A 17,616-nucleotide genomic window follows, 5' to 3' on the forward strand; every position below is an offset into this window, starting at 1 on the left:
ATAATGTTTTAATGTGTGGAGAGTGTGAAAAGAAAGATCATTTACTGTTTTGTTGCTTGACATGCATCACACTGAACAATAAATTTTGAAAAAACAGGCATAAAAATAACTCTACCAAAAAACTTTTTGCACAACAAGCATTCCAGTTTTAATCTGCAATGAGATAATGAATGAGGATAGGATGCGATCAATAGCTCAGCATTTATCCTTTGTAACTTTTATAATATTTTAGTATTTAAATAATTGTAAACCATCTTGGGTGCTTTTGCAGAAAAGCAGTATATGAATGCAATACATAAATAGGATATGGCGGCTTGGTTTAGGAAGGGGAACAGAAATAAGATAAAGTAAGGCTATAAAATAAACTTGGTTGATAAACAAAATTGAAGGCAAAGAGGAAAAAAGGACTGAGCTGTGGCCCCCCATATCCCCCATCCCCCCCTCACTCTCTATGACAAAAATTAGGATAGGAAAATTAATGTCTTTGGGAGGGGGGGTTCAGTTGTTTTTCAAATCATGCTGCTTCTTGCTGGTTTCCATCTGTCTCTCCTTTCTTCTCTCCAGCTCTTTCATTTCAGCAGCAGTTAAGATGTGGATCTCCAAGTGTATGCCTGCCAATATATTTTGGCCCCAAGGCTAGGCATGCCCCAACAAGCACAAACGTGTGTAACACAGTTAAGAGGAGCCTGGATTTTTCAGACTTGGTTAAAAATGTAGAACAGTGCAACTCTGATTAATGATGGATGTTTTATTTATTTGTACAGCGCAAGACTGGGGAGGGCACTGCACAGAGCAGCAAGTTAACACAATATGGTAAGAACATTTTCAGCGAAACTCCCCTCAAGAGCCTCACAGAAGACGGTGGCTTACTTTGTAACCTGTCTCTGCTGGGTCCAGAGGGTTCTGCAGGCAGCAGGGCCCAGAGTTCAAGGCAACAACCAGTAAGAAAACAGCCCCACCTCTAGTCTTTCTTGTGGAGGAGGAGTTGCTGAGTCTAGCTCAACAGAAGGTGGTGCTGGGTGTGTCTGGCTGGTGCCTTTTACATATTTGCTAACCTTTAGCCCTGAGGCCCCAAAGCAGTTCACACCTCATTCTGACGAAAACTGCACGACTCAGAGGAGGGGGGGGTATGTGACCCACTGAGCGAAAAAAAACAAAAGGCAAGCCGGGGGGGGGGGGGGGGGAAGACTGCAGGTTCCCTGACCAATCCTCTGGCAATGCTGCGAGATATTTGGCAAATATTGGTGTAAATAACCGCTCCCCTGCCCCCGCCCTTCATCCTCATTTAGCTGGTGGAGGAAGAGTGTCAGGAGAGAGAAGAGACCGTGCGAAGTAAAATAAAATAGCATGATTGATGAAACGGGTGGTGGTGGTGGGGAAGACACAAGGGGTGGAGGCTGAAAACAGGAAGGATTTTGTGAAAGACATGGGGGGCGTGAAATGGAGGAAAGGTAAGGGAGAGAGACTCACACCGCGCTGGAATAGAAATGCGGAAGAACTGAGAGGATATAATGAGGATGGTTTTGTGCGAAAGCGAAGAGGAGAAATGGAGGGGAGCTGTGCAAAGTGCATCCTAGGGCGCGCGTGTCTCAACGCACGAGGAGGCAGATATTCTTGCCCTAAGTAGGCTTCCTCAGAACTAAATCCCACGTATTTCAATAGGACTTCCTCCTAAGTAAAGTGCGCACAGGATTGTAGCCTGTGGGGAAAATCCTAGGGGCACGACCCTTGGCGGTTAAGCATTCGGCGATGCCCGCAGAAAAAGAGAGTCTGGTGTGGCGGCGACAGCCGCATACCGAGGCGGACTATTGGGGCACATAACTCGCTCCGTATCGCAGAAAACCTACGCGGAGCGGTGAATAGAGCGGTTTTCCCGGGGTGCGCGAAGAGGTCTGTGAAGAACGCAGAGTGACCGAGGGGAGGAGGGAGAAGCTCCTGAAGAGAAAGCAGCGCAGCAGCTCAGTCTTCACCGGGGCTGTGTGAGTGGTGCGCGAGAGTGGGAGGGGTCGATAGGCAGGCGGGCGCGAGGCGCTCCTGGGCTCTGCGGGCGGGCTGGTTGGCTGGCTAGCTGGAGCTGGGCACGCGCGGCGCGGCCCTGTTCAGGCGGGTTAGCTGTGCTGGCGGCTGCTAGGGCGGGGGCGCGCTGATTGCGTGGTCCCGCGCACTCGGTGAGAGAGAGAGAGTGTGTGTGTGTGAGTGAGAAAGAAAGAGAGAGAGGGGGAAGCGGAGGGGATCCGGGAGCTGCCGGTGCGCGCGCGCGGAGGGAGAGAGAGACACGGTGGCGGAGCCCGACGCCAGCGGCCGTTTGGCGGGTCGGAGCAAGGCAGCATGCGGGTGGCGGCGCCCAGGGCGCGTGTGGTGAGTAGTTTCTTGGCGTCTCGCGGTCTTCCCGTGCACCCGCTGCCTGTTGAGTGGGGTGGAGGTAGGGGAAAGGAATCTTTTCCCTCCTCCTCCTCTGCAAGAAGAAAACACCTTCTAAGTTGCCCACCGAATCCCAGGCTCCTTTCCAGGCGAGACGCCCCGAATGCGCCGCGGCTTTGCATGCGGTTCGCCTGACGCCTTCCCCCGGGGCAGGAGTGCTCCCTCTGCCCCTTGAGCTCTCCTGGGAACCTGCTACTCCTCTCCAGCAGCGGGGACTCGTCCTCCTCGGAGAGAGCGCCTTTGGGACCCGATCCACGCGCGGTATGTTGATTGCTGCGTGCAGGTGGGGGCTGGACTGCCATCTAGTCCGCCCGTTCCTTACCTGCGACTGCCGCCATCCTCACTCGGTTTCTTCCTTTTTATTCCATATCCTGCCGAGGCTCATGCCGCCTCCTCCTCCTCCCCACCTGCACCGACTCTAGGCTGCTTTTTCTACTCTGGGCTTTGTGTGTGTGGCTGGTGGTTGCTGTTTTAGTTGGAATTATTGCGCGGTGACTTGGTTGGTACGTGTTTGGAACTGTTGCATGATAGAGCTTGTGTTGTATCTCCCCACCCCCCGCCCCGCGATTTATACTTAAGATTTATGTTGATGGCGAACATGAAACTACTTTATTCGAATGGTGTCGTTGGTTGCAGACACTTGATATAATTTAAATATTGGTATTAAAAGGGACCCTTTATCCCGGTTTGTTCGCCAAGGAGTAGGAAAAAAGCAAATAAAATCTCTAGTATCTGAAAGGAATAAGAAGGAAAGCATCAAGTATCCAAATATTCGTGTTAGCCTGTAAAGATGAGATACGTTTTCCGTATTAATGAAAGTGGCCTGGTGACCTTTCCCACTGGAAGACGTAAGATACTGGAGTCATCGGCAGTGCCTGTAAGAAATCTCAGTGTATATTTCCCCTCAATGGCGTTTTGAAAAGGTGAAGCATAGGCATGATCAGCCTGCCTGGCTTCACCTGCGGTGCCTACAACCTAAGACTTTTACAGTCAGGAATGTTGCCTCGCCTGCTTCTCCACCCTGAGATAAATGTTTTTAGAAATAAAATCTTTGGATTTCTCCCAGGTCTACTGTACAGTCTGGAAAAGAGGCAGTGACACCACTTTAGTAATAGCCCTGAAACCAGATGCTTTCAGAATGCCTGCTTCGTCTTTTCAAATAGCAACTAAGAGTGTTGGGCTTTTTATCTCCGCAGCTTTGTTCTTTTTTAACTACGGTTTGATGGAAAGAAATGAGAGAGAAACAATGAGTTTCCTGGCTTTGGTTAGACTGGTTGTGGTTTTGAAGTCCCAGACAGCTTTAGAAAGGTGCCTTCTTGCTTCAAAGTCTGTGCTTAGTGCTCTAAGCTAAATTTGTGGTAATTAGAAAACTATCTCAAACACATTTTTGCTCTTGACAGTTGAAGAGATGCATGAAAATGATGTTTAGCTTTGTGTCTTCTAGAACATATTTTATTTCTTTAGGGGTTTCTGTTATTTGTGCACAAAAACAAGGAGACATGGTTTATTTTTTTCTTCATTTAAATGATGTGTTAATTACTAGCTGGCAATAACCACTAAATACTGAAGTAACAAAGTTCCTCTATAGGTCAATATGTTAGGTTCTGAAGACCAAACTAACTTTGGTATCGCTCAAAGCTATGGTGAGGAAGAAATAGTGGAAATATTTCCTCTCTGATGGGAAATATGGGAGAATACCCCATTACTATAAATCCCATTTCTGTTTTCTTGTTGCCATTCATTCTCAGAGGTGCACTTATATTCTTGTATGCAAGATTTAAACTTTTGCCCCCTGTTGGACTGGCAGGAGTACTTTAGATGAGAAGAAAAGGGCCCTTTTAAAATGCAAATAGTGTAAGCACTGTGTCAGCCAGCTCCCACTCAACCTGTTGGTTTCTTTTTAAGCGAAGCAATGACTGGCAGATTGTATGAAATCCCAAGACCGCTTCTGAATATGAGGAATGAGAGTAACATTTTCAGTGTTGCACTTGCCATTTAAAAATATATATTCTCATACTGGCTTTTCATGGCTGTGCAAAAACCTGAACTATGGACTTGCTATAATGAATTTAAGTTCATGTATTGTGGAAGGTAATGCAGTTGGTGGAAATATGAATGGGACAGAGAGAAATAAATGCATGCAACTCTTGGTTGTTTCTGGTATCTTTTGTTTCTTTAAAGCAGTTTCAGCTCTTTCAGCTATAGCTTAAATATTCATCATGAATTTAAACCCTTAAAGAGTTTTCGCTGTTAAGAAGAATGTATTCATGTAGGTAACGTGTGTGTGTGTGTGTATGGACTATGACAATTGTTTCAAAGAGTAATGAAGAAATATACTACTTTTAGCTATCAGATGTAATTAATTTTAGTTGCACTGACTATCAAAATGGCTACTTGATGAGTAAGAATTGAACTAATATGGAGTGATTTGTTGCAGGAATAGCTGTGTAATCAGGGTTGAGAATTTAGCTTAATGTTTGTGGAATGTTGAAAGTTGTGAATACAGAACTCAACCTTGTAGCTAAAAAGTTAATGGGCAGTACCCTATGTTCCAGTCATCTGATCTTGTCTTCTCTTCCCACTTCACCACCACCCTCATGCTGTCCTGTCACACTCCAGAAGACAGAGAGGGAACTGGAACAAGAAGCTGGTATTAATGCACTATGTTTCCATGGCATTGTGCTAATACTGCTGCTCACTCCCCATATCTGGGAGGGAGATAAAGACCCTTATTCACAGCCTCTGTAATATAGCCCTGTGCTAACCATAGCTGCATTATGTTGCCCAGGGCTGTCTTTGTGTCTTACGTCACTTTAAATGGCTTGTCTAGTTTCCTGGAGGCACTGTTTGTTCACCACAGGTGAACAGGCAAGTGTCTGATTAACTGATTAAGTCTGAATGAACATCAGTATGGAGAATGAGCAAATGGGGCATAATCCACCAGGAATGTCTCCTAGAGCCTCATTCAAAGGAGTAAGATTGCAGGAACACAGGTGTTCTTGTATGCAACCCAAGTTAATTTCTGTGAGACTTGGTTAGAGGCAGTGTCTGGTTGATATCCTTCTGTTCTCATGATATTTATTTATTTATTTATTTTAAAAAAGGAAATGTAACATGACAGTTTTAGACTCAACACTGTAGGCTGCTTCCCCTTGTCACTAGTGGGCCTGGGATGACAATACCTTCATTTTAAAAACTGCTTTTTAAAAGCATGTATATAGCACTCATCTCTATTCTTAATTCACAGTGACCAGTTTTATGTTGCTGTCAGGGTACTTTAATCCTTGGTTTATTACTTTGGCATGGTACTATTGTTTTTGCTATGGTTCTGAGAGATTGCTTACATTCAGGAGTATGATAATCAAATTCAGCCTTGTAAATAAGAAATAAATGTAGCCTGTAATCACAACAGCCAACTTTGTGATCAAAATTGGTAGTAGGAAACAGGGTTGATTTGAATCACGATTTAAATCGCTTCACAGAAGGACTCAATTTTAATGATTTAAATCACAATTTAAATTACTAGTCAGGAAGAGTCTATTTTGTTGTCTAATATAACCTTAATGCATATTTAGAGAGAGATGTAGGTTTCATTTTTAGAAGGTATACTCTTCTCATAATGCTGTTTCATTTGGGCAATCAGGCCTTGTGTTTCGTCATTGCATTGTTTGCATTTTGCACACATGCCTTTCTTACATATACAGGTAAAGTTAAAGTGTGTGCGCCATCAAGTCAGTGTCGACTCTTGGAGACCACAGAGCCCTACAGGAACGTCATTAAAATACAGTCATCCTTCACCAACCACCGTTATACCAACCGCGGTTTTGAGTACATGCAAATAGGAAATTGTGACAGGTCTTGCTAACAGCAACCCGTGTCTGTGGTTGGCAATGTTTTTTAGTGATTGGGGGGGCGGGTTCAGCAATTTCGGGGAGTTCAGAGGGTCAATCTGCTCATTCCACTTGGTGACCCTTGCTGACCTTGCTGTTCCTTGCCAATTTAGAATGCCTTTGAGTGATTTGTTGGGGTGGGGGGAGTTCAAAATATTTCCAGAGGTTTGATCTCCTCATTCTTCTTGGTGACTCTTGGCGATATTACAGGATATTTTGGGGTGAATTTTTAGCATTTGGGAGGTATTTTTTCCTTTATTCTTTGGTCTTGTTGCGCTTGTGGTTCCCCAACCCCCGTTTCCCATAGACTTTAATGCCTCACCAACTGCGAATTTGCTAGCGGTGAGGCTTTGCCAGAACAGATCCCTAGCGGTTGGTGAGTGATGATTATTCCCAAATGGGGTATCTTTTATGGCCTGCTGCCATGATTGGTGTTTCCCTTCTACAGTGGAGGATACACTCAGAAAAAGTTTCCTCAGGACTACATGAACTACTGTTCACTTTTGTTTTCACTTTCTATTCTGCTCTCCTCCTCATCCCTTGCATTTATATCCAGACTCCTCTTCCTTGCTCAAGTCTACTCCATTCCCCTCCCCCCATTGAGTCATTGACCTTCTTTGTCCTTGCACTTTTTTTGGTGGGGGGAGCAAGGACTTGAGTGTGTATGTGCGCGCACATGGATGCGCGCTGCATGTATACCACCTGCAGAATACGACTGCAGATCTCTTATCTCTCATTCCCATATACTGTTGTTCATATAATATAATTATATATTATATTAAGTTATGATTAATATTCATTATTATATCTTTGACTTAGGTTCTTTATGAATTTGTTAAAAATCAATTTAAAAATTTAAAAATCTGATTTAAATTAAAAAATATAATTTTTTAATTTAAAAAAACCATTTAACCCTCCCCCCCCACCCCGCCCAACCCTAGTAGTAAAGCAATTGCAGTAGATTTGTGTTTCTAGGGGATGCTTTTCATCCACTAACTTTGAGGGTGACGTGTTTTGGAATTTGTCCCATTTCTGAAATAGGCAAGAGCTTATGGCCGAGGAACTAATGCATCCCTTTAGCTCAAAAGATTTTTATAATTCTGCATGGTTACAAATATTGCCATCTGCCCTTTTTGCCTTTTTTATATGCTCCCTGCCCATTATAGTGGTTTGACTCTTGGCAGAAATAACAGAAGAACTAACAGTTTTATTTCCTTGGGCTCTCTGCTGTGAAAATAAAAATTTGATAATGTTTGGAAAACAAAGAAACATTTTTGGATTGATGCTTTTCGTTAACAGTGGCTGGAGAATACCCACCCCCCCCGCCCTCGCTTCTGGTCTGACCAATATTGACGCCTCTGTCAATGACAGTTGCCTAAGCTTGCATCTCTGAAGAAGGGAAAGATGTAAGCTTGTGTGGGGGAGAAAAGCTTTCCTCTGAGTCCTTATAATGTTGAGTTGTGAGAAGAGATGCTTAATGAAGATGATTATTGGTGGATTCTAGGTCTTGTGTAAATCTCTTTGTAATAAAGGTGCATATATTTTTAAAAGAATCTGAATGCTTGTCTGCTAACAGCAATGATGTAGTTGGCTAATAGCAAACTGTCAGGAAGCGCAGTTCTTTGGCCATTATCCCACTATACATCTTGGTTTCATTTTTAGTTTTGTGAATAATTTTTTTTAAAAGCTACAGAGCAACTTCTATAAGGAGCATTTTATTGCTTACTTTATTATTCTTTAGGCCTTCAAAAATAAGACTTCTGTTTTTCTCTGTTTTTCTTTAATAGTGGGAGCAGCATTCCGTCTAACAGGAAATTTCAGATGTTGTTGACTACAACTTCCAGCTTCCCCAGCCTAGATGGCCTTTGACTGAGAATTATGGGAGTTGTAGTCAACAACATCTGGGATTCCCTGTTGTTGTTGTTATGATTTACATTTATACCCCACTCTTCCTGCAAGAGGAAGAGTGGGACACCAGAGCAGTGTACTATACTTAAATTTCTCCTCACAACAACCCTGTGAAGTAGGGTAGGCTGAGAGAGAAGTGACTGGCCCAGAGTCACCCAGCAAGTATCATGGCTGAATGGGGATTTGAACTCGGGTCTCTTTGGTCCTAGTCCAGCACTCTAACCACTACAGCACACTGGCTCTCAGAGGGAACACTTAGCGGGAGCCAGTGTTGTATAGTAGTTAGAACGTTGAATTAGGAGTAGGGAGATCCAGGTGCAAATCCCTGCATAGCCATGAAACTTGCTGGGTGATCCTGGCCATCACTCTCAGCTTAACCTACTTCTCACAGGGTTCTTTGTGAGGATAAAATTTAATCAATTTACTAAATAAATTTGGGGAGTGGAGAAACAACCTGAGCTGCTTGGAGGAAGGGTGGGATAGAAATATAGAACATTTTTGTCTGCCACTGCATTCATGTGACTGTAAGAGTTTTTCAATGAGGTCAATCTATTCAGGTGTTCCCCAGTAGCAACTGATACTTCAGAGACTAAGATAGTCTAATAGGCAGAGAGCTTAGTAAACCATTTCAGCAGAATGTGATTAATATGTTTGTAGTGGCATAGTTTCTAATTGACACTCTTGTATAACATGACTTGTGTGAATATGAAAAGGTTGAGATGTGTATTTTATATGGTAATAGGATTGTAAACTTACAAACCCATCAAATATTTGTTGGATCAGCTAAATACCACTAGGCAGCAGTTTTCTGGACTTGTTATTATACTATGAAGGGCAAACCTTTTTGTATTCCAATTTTACAATGGTTTCTAAAGTGCTTTTCAGAAGAGGCTAAGAGTTAAACTACTTAGTTCCCATTATGCAACGCAAAAATAATAAGAAAAAGCTCTATCGAAGATGTCAGGCCAAAATGCTGATGTGTAATGCTAATGCAACAGAGAAATATTAAGTGTCCCTGCTACAATTCAGCGTAAAAGGATCATGCTGTTTATGAAGTAACAGAATAGTTTAACCATTACACTTGAAGTTGAATTTGCACAAGATTTAATGCTCTTATAGTGATCCACCAGCACTGGCCATGAAGTATATCTTTAGCAGTGTCCAGGTTTTTCCTACTGTCTTGAGAATGAGTTTGCTTTCCCCCCCTTCTAGACTTTGTGTTATAGATAACAAATTTTAAAGTGCTCAGAAGACAGAAGCAAATGGAGACCCTTTATCTCTTAAAACAAATCTATTTGATTTTTTAAGCATGACACAGTTATAAGGGCCTGAATTATGATATTGTACTATCAGGGCTAGTGGTATCTGTGCTGTTGGTAACCCCATCTGAGGAAATAATTAGTCATCACATTCGTGCAGATAGAATATATGTAAGACATAAGTTTTTGATATAACCATAAATGCTAATAGGGTTAACAGCTCTTGTTCAGGGGTGTCATTTCATGAACTGATATTATTTATGGGAGTATTACATATATTTTTAATTTATTATAGGATCTGGACTGCCCATTTATGATGTGGATTCACAAATTTTTAATTATTTAAAACCCAGTGTTTTGAATGCTGTAATTATCTCTGTTGTTCAACATGCACTGAGTTCCTCCCAGCTGTAGGAAGTTGGCAAACTTGATTTTTAAGACTGTGGAACCTATGATGGAGAAGCAGTTTAGCACACATCAAACCCGTTCATTTTACTACTATCCATGTAACATTTTAAAGGAATGTGCAAAATGCATCTTCTGGAGGAAAGTGGTTATGTGAATTGGCCCTTACTGAAGTAGCACATGTAGGCATAAATAGGAATATAGTGGGAGAACTATTGTATTAAAAAAAACACAAAACAAAAAAACAGAATACTATTCTGATGTGGTTGAGGCATTTCAGGTTGGGCTATTATTAGTTAAGAATCTTGTTTAATTCTGATTTGGATGTGCTGAATGGTAATTTATTATTTGATGGGCACTGCGGTGTTCCATCAAATAATATTTTCTCTCTCTGCTTTGCCTTTAAAAACTTGATGTAGACTGCTTTAAACTGTTCACATTTCTCTGTCCCAAAAATGTGTGTGGCTTTAAAGATTATTGATGCCTTGCTTTCCCATTCAGTATTAAGTATTCACTTCTACCAAAACATCTGTTTCATTATTATTAAAAATAACCAAGTAGTCATGGTTATTGCTACTGAGAAATTGTCCAGACTTTTGTGGATACAAGTCTCAAGTTATATTATCTGAATCATTGACTATATGCAACAGGGGAAGAAGGAAATAGCTGCAGTTTATAGAAAAGGGATGGTTGCTTCATTAAATTTTAGTTTTAGATATGTGTTTAAATTATTACTGTATATCTTATTTATCAGAACATTGAGAGACTTGTTTAAGATTTGAGTCAAGAAAACAAATGGAGTTTATTATCAAATTGGATAGGATGTGGAGCAGGGGGAAGCTAGGTGACGTTCTAACAGTGACAGTGTACGTCAGAATAGTGGTGATGGATTCCAGCACAGTAAAGGTAAAGTGTGCCGTTGAGTCGGTGTCGACTCTTGGCAACCACAGAGCTCTGTGGTTGTCTTTGGTAGACTACAGTAGGGGTTTACCCTTGCTATCTCCCGCACAGTATGAGATGATACCTTTCAGCATCTTCCTATTTTGCTGCTGCTTGCTATAGGTGTTTCCCATAGTCTGGGAAACATACCAGTGAAGATTTGAACCGGCAAACTCTGGCTTAATAGTCAAGTCATTTCCCCGCTGCACCATTAGGTGGTAGGATGGGCAAAATACCATGTCTGAATGTAAATTCATTCCACAATGTTATAAGTGGGAGTCAAGGAGACATTTTATTAGGTGTTTGTTTTTATTTTAGAAAGACTTCTTTCTTTAAACCTTTCTTTAGACAGTGCTCAAGGTCACCCAGTGATTTTCATGACTGATGAGGGATTCAAACTCAGGTCTTCCTGTTCAAAATACAGCACTCTAGCCACATTGGCTTTCAAAATGAAATATCTTTGAATTGTTCAGGAAGTGAATCTGGACCCTCCTGCATAGAAAATGTGAATTCTGTTGCTGAACTACCATATTTTGATTAGCATGCCTGCAGAATCTGTAGAATCTGCATTTACTGCCCTTGCAAGGTATTTGTGTGTGTTCTTCAGGGTTAGTAGAATGTGAATTAGGAAGTCCTTGGTTCAGATATTGCTGCTGCTGTGAGCTCATTAGCTGGCCTTAAGTGTTGCAACATCTGTCTCAACTGTCTAAAGCATGGGGATAATAATTCTGACAGGGTTATTGAAAAGATTGCTGTGAAGCATTTTGGACTCTGTAGAGCACTAAATAAAAAGTATTATTTTTTATTTGGGTTTGAAGGCTGGAAGAGAGTAGGTATGGGAGTGTTAGGAGGTTCAGGAAGAAACTAGTTCAGAAGATAATATTTATAAACATTGTAATATTGGATCCAGTGTAAAGTTGTAGAAAATTTGTGGTGACTTATGGGGCCTGAATTGTCAAAAAGTACCTGCATAATGGGCCACCACCATGGTAGTTTGGTTAGCCGGACAGTATTTGTGGCTACCATCAGCTCCTCCCCATGTAAAGTGCAACAAGCCTCAGCCCCTTCTTCAAGAGAAGGGGCCTTGTTTCAGGGCATGCAGGATTTCAGAGAGCACAGAAACGAAGATATTCTCTTTAAGATTTGGATTACTTAATCCCTCCTGGTGGCAGAAGCGGTAGCAAACACAGTTTTTCTGGTCTTTCATAAACTGTCTAACCTAGCTGTACAGTAGTATCTTTGTGTATGTGGATCTGGAGCCAGCATCTCTCTTTCCAGTATATCCTCTCAGTGGCCTTCACCACCACTTCTTGTCAATCAGATCCCCTCCACCCTTTTCCATCAGCCCCAGGGCAAGAAGGAAAGAACAGCAACAGAAATTTATCTAGCAGTGTCTGCAGATGTGAAATGGACCTATGGGAAGAAAAAACCTTCACTAACAGAGGAACAAGCAGAGGCAGAACCTCATTCAAACCTAGGTAGACATTTTTTTAAAAAGAGCAGCTGGATATATATGTGTGCTCACATGTTTTTTTAATGTCCGCTCAGTTAATTTTAGATCCCACTCAAGCTGAAGCAGGAAGGTCCCACTCTGAATGCATGTGCACGCACACTGCTTTGATACTGCCACTGAGAACAAAACTCATTCCGCACACAGATGAAAAAAATTAGAGAGAACACTGACTGGGAATTGCAGAAGGAAATCAGGGAGGCATCAAAGAGAGACAGAGCTGTAATAATGGGTGACTTCAATTACCCACACATAAATTGGGTTAATTCACATTCAGGTATGACAAAGAGGCCACATTTCTAGACATGTTGAATGACTGTGCCCTATAACAGTTGGTCACGGAACCAACTAGAGAGAAGGTGACCTTGGACTTAATCCAGAGTAGTGTACAGGACCTGGTACAAGATATTAGTGTAATGGAACTCTTAGGGAACAGTGACCATTGTGTGATCAAATTCAGCATACATGTGAGGAGAGAATCACCAGGGAAGTATAACACAAACACTTTGAATTTCAGAAGAGGAAACTTCTCTAAAATGAGGAGTTCGGTGAAAAGAAAACTGAATGGGAAAATCAGGAGAGGTGCTTCAGAATGCATGGAGTTTGTTTGTTTGTTTATTTATTTGATTTATATACCGCCCTTCCAAAATGGCTCAGGGCGGTTTACAATTAAAACAAACCACTAAAACAATAAAAAGCTAAAACAAATTAAAAACAATATAACAACGATCAACAATTTAAAAACATTTTAAAACAGCAATTAAACAATTCCAGTAATTAAAAGCCCCAAAATCAGGTTAGAATTCAAAAACCCTGGAAAGCCAGGCCAAACAAATACGTTTTAAGGGCTCTCCTGAAGGCTAATAAAGAATTCAAATTACGGATTTCCGCAGGGAGCGCATTCCACAGCCCCGGAGCAGCCATAGAGAAGGCCCACCTCCGAGTTGCCACCCGACGAGCTGGTGGTAACTGGAGACGAACCTCCTCAGATGACCTTAATGTGCGGTGGGGAAATTTTAAACCACAATACTAGAAGCTCAGTTAGAATGTATACCAAAAAGGAGAAAAGGTTCCACTAAGCCCGGGAGGATGCTAGCATGTAACTTCCAGTACAGTCAAGGGGAAGGGGAAGAAGACTTCCTTCAGAAATTGGAAGGACTGCTCAAATGAAGAGAACAGAAAGGAACACAAACTCTGGCAAAAGAAATGCAAGGAGACAATAAGGGAGGCGAAAAGAGCGTTTGAGGAGCATTTGGCTAAAAGCATCAAGGGGAATAACAAAAACTTCTTTAAATACATCAGATGCAGGGAACCTGCCAGGGAGGTAGCTGGACCTTTGGATAATGAGGGAGTGAAAGGGATTATTAAGGAGGATATAGAGATGACAGAGAAGCTGAATGAGTTCTTTGCATCTGTCTTCATGGCAGAGGATACTGAGCATATACCTGTGCCTGAAATGAGCTTCTCAGGGATGGAGGCTAAAGAACTGAGTCAGATAGAGGTGACAAGAGATGACAGATTGCCAGGGCCAGCTGGCATCCACCTGAGAGTCCTTAAAGAACTCAAATGTGAGGTTGCCGACCTCCTTGCAAAAATATATAACTTATTCTTACAATAGGGCTCTGTACCGAAGACAGGAAAGTAGCTAGTGTAACACTGATTCTCAAAAAGGGATCCGGCGGTGGGGGGGGGGGTGTCCAGGAAATTACAGCCCAGTTAGCTTAATGAATGTTGCAGGCAAATTGATGGAAATTATTCTCAAGGACGAAACTCTTAAGCTTATAGAAGAACAGACCTTGCAGAAGTAGAACCGGGATGGCTTCTGCAAAGGCAAATTTTGCCTCACTAACCTTTTGGAGTTTTTTGAGAGGGTTAATAGATGTGTGGATAAAGGTAATCCAGTTGACATAGTACACTTGGACTTTCAAAAGGCTTTCAACAAAGTTCCCCATCAAAGACTCTTGAGAAAACCTAGCAGTCATGGGATAAGGAGACAGGTTCATGTATGGATTGGTAACTGGTTGAAAGACAGGAAACAGAAGGTAGGAATAAACTGACAGTTCTCTAAATGGAGGGAAGTAAGTGGGGGTCCCTCAGGAATTGGTACTGGGACCAGTGCTCTCTAACTTGTTCATAAATGATCTAGAAGTTGTGGTAAGCAGCAAGGCGGTCAGATTTGCAGATGACATCAAACTATTTAGGATAGTAAAATCCAAAAGAGAATGTGAGAAACTCCAAAATGATCTCTCCAAACTGAGTGAGTGGGCAACAAAATGGCAAATGTGGTTCAATCGTAGGAAGTGTAAAGTGATGCATGTTGGGGCAAAAAACCCTAACTTCACATATATGCTGATGGGGTCTGAGCTGTCAGTGATTGACCAGGAGAAGGATCTTGGGGTCATGGTGGACAGCTCATTGAAGGTGTTGACTCATTGTGTGGTAGCAGTTGAAAAGGCCACTTCTGTGTTTGGAATCAGTAGGAAGGGGATTGAAAATAAAACTGCTAATATTATAATACACAAAACTATGATGCGGCCACACTTGGAGTACTTTGTTCAGTTCTCGTCACCATTTCTTAAGAAGGCTTTAAGATAAATTCATGGAGGACAGGACTATCAATGGCTACTAGTCTGAGGGCTATAGGCCACCTCCCACCTCAGAAGCAAGATGCATCTAAATATTAGTTGCAGGGGAGCAACAGCAGGAGTGAGGGGTTGGCCTCAGCTCTTGCCTGTAGTCTTCCCAGAGGCATCTGGTGGGCCACTGTGTGAAGCAGGATGCTGGACTAGATGGGCCTTGGACCTGATCTAGCAGAGCTTTTCTTGTTCTCATATAGATTATAGGAGAGGGAGGTTGGATGTATTATGGCAGTTGGGGATGAAAAAACAAGGCAAGAAGACAAGTAGAAAGAAGAACTCCACCCTAAGCTACAAAGAGTGAGCAAGTTAACTAATAGCACCCCGTTTCCAATTATCTCTTGTTCCTTCTGGGCACATAAGGGATGTACTCTTTAGCATAGTACTCTTTATTTTTTGAGTGGTCAGATATCTTCTGAGATGTTGCTTCCAGTGAAGGGTAAAAAACTGAACTTTTCTGATAATCTTCAACATAAATACACAAATTTGTATTCTTAAAAGGAAATGTTATGCGTAATATTTTAGGATGGTCAAGTACTGAGTTTCAATGAAATAATGGTGAATGCCTGCAGCTATAATACTTAGGGTGATGGAAAGGGCTGGGGTTTTATGCACTTACTTTGCATACACCAGTTCCACTCTGTTTTGTAAATTCTCAGTAGTGCTAAAAAAAACCCACCCTTTTTTTAGGGGGAGCCTTAGATCTGAGGTCCCTTAATTTCTTCTTGACAATCTCCTCTGTTACTGCAGAGTGGAAGCCAGGCTACATCCACCCCACAGTAGGCTTACTTGTGAGCAAGTAGCTAGACTAGTGGCTGGGCGTGCAGGAGGAAAAAGCTCCCAAGCATCTGACACAACAGACTCAGAACTGAAAGTTGTGGTTTTTTTGAGGGGGGGGGGGAAGCAAGGAACAAGGGATTGAGGGTTAAGGAAAAATAGGCCAGTATTAGAAATAAAAGGAAACATTCCTCCCCCCCACCTCCTGGCTCTTTCTAGACTCTAATGAAGATACTAGAAATCTTCACAATTCTGGTTCAGCCATGTAATGTAAAAGTAGCTGAACCAGATAGGAAAAACAGGCAACTTTTAAGCATCACCTCAGGTGGGACACCTGAAGGAACGAGGATCTCGCCATCAAATCAGAGGGGTGGGCTCCACATGGGCAGAATGATAGCCCTTGAATCAGTGAACGGGTGAGATCCCCTGTTGTACCAGGTAGCCTTTAGGACTGACAGACTTGCTGAGTTCAACGAGATTTAACGTACTATGCCCCACATGAAGTAGGATATTGTCAGTTCGTATGAGATGTCCATTTCCCATGTGCAAGACAGGAATAGAAGATTGGAGGGGGTAAGATCTTGCAGGAGATGAACACACTGAGGACATGCTTTGCTTGGTTCAGCATTATAGAGGGAAAATTTCATAAAATACTTTTTCTCCACACATTTGTTTTGAAATGGAGAGAAGTATCTTTACATTTAGATAAATTTTGCTGTTGACAGTAAAATTCAACCATGGAAAAATGCTTTTGGCCTGCTCCTTATGCTTATTGTTTACACATTGCTTGTCTAATGAGGGATTGCATAGATGGCAGTCCTTCTCTGTCTGGGATATGAGGAAAAGAGCTTCTTTCTTTCCTACAGAGATCAAAACAGTTGGCAAGCCATAGCATAGAGGCTTTGTGGAGGGGCTTACTGTCTCTTCCCTCTGTGCTCCTGTAGAGGAGGGAGGATCAGAAGCTGCTGCTACCCCTCACTGGCAGCAGTGGGTCTCTCAGTGATGTGTTTCCGATTTTACAGAGTACTCTTGGAGCGTGCGGAGCATTTCATACTCTAATGGTTCTTGTGAAACAGTGCGCGGGGGGACTAGGGGAGTTGTGCAAGGGTTCCTGGCACATTCTTGCATTACCCTCCTTGTGTGCACACTTGTTAGTCAGGATGTCCAGAGCAGTGTTCTCTCTATTTTTTTTTTCATCTCTGTGTGGAATGAGTTTTGTTCTGGGTGGCTGTATCAAGGCAGTGTGTTTGCATGTGTATTCAGAGTGGGACCTTCCTGATTTAACCTGAGTGGGATCTAAAATTAACTGGGTGGACATTAAAAAAAGTGTGAGTGTGTGCACATGTGCACACCTTAGAGGGAACACTGGTCCAGAGTCTCTGTGTCCCTTAAAGCCCTGCACTAGAACTTGGAAGGTTAGGTTAGGCAGGCTCTGTATAAGAGTTTCCACTTTGTCTCCCATTCATGTTACTATGATTAGTTAGAGAAATTAAACTATATCAAGCACCTTGGTTATTTGGGGGGCCCATTGAAATTTTATAAACTGTTTTGCATTGCACATAAATATGATAAAATGGTGGTAGTATTCTTCCAGCTTTTTTTAAAAAAAGGACATTGTTACCCTTCACAAAAAACTATTATTGCAGCTGTTGTCCTAGTTTTGTTTGGTATTTTGTATGTATGTCATTTCAGTTGGTTTTTACAAACAAATAAGAAGCACCTGACCTTTTTATTGACCAAGCAGAGTGAAATGCAAACAGTATAATCAAAGGAGTGCTAGAACTGAAAGTACACAGATAGGCAAATAACCTCATGCTCTTCAGTACTCTTCCTCAAGTCCATAAACAGCACCTCCAAGCTGCAGTTTCAGA

General features: G+C 42.2%; 1 protein-coding gene across 22 annotated transcripts in view; it reads left to right on the forward strand.

Annotated features, from left to right (window-relative positions):
• The first annotated feature begins 1,847 nt into the window (after window positions 1-1,847).
• Window positions 1,848-17,616, forward strand: part of PTPRF (protein tyrosine phosphatase receptor type F) — a 759,513-nt gene continuing 743,744 nt past the window's right edge. For 20 of the 22 annotated variants that reach the window (XR_008305992.1, XM_053244731.1, XM_053244733.1 and 17 more), the window contains exon 1: window positions 2,175-2,358. The gene's annotated coding sequence lies outside the window, so the exon portion shown is untranslated. The other 2 variants (XM_053244735.1, XM_053244734.1) reach the window with 2 other exon arrangements.

Source organism: Hemicordylus capensis, chromosome 4 (assembly GCF_027244095.1).
Source record: "Hemicordylus capensis ecotype Gifberg chromosome 4, rHemCap1.1.pri, whole genome shotgun sequence".
NCBI lineage: Eukaryota > Metazoa > Chordata > Lepidosauria > Squamata > Cordylidae > Hemicordylus > Hemicordylus capensis.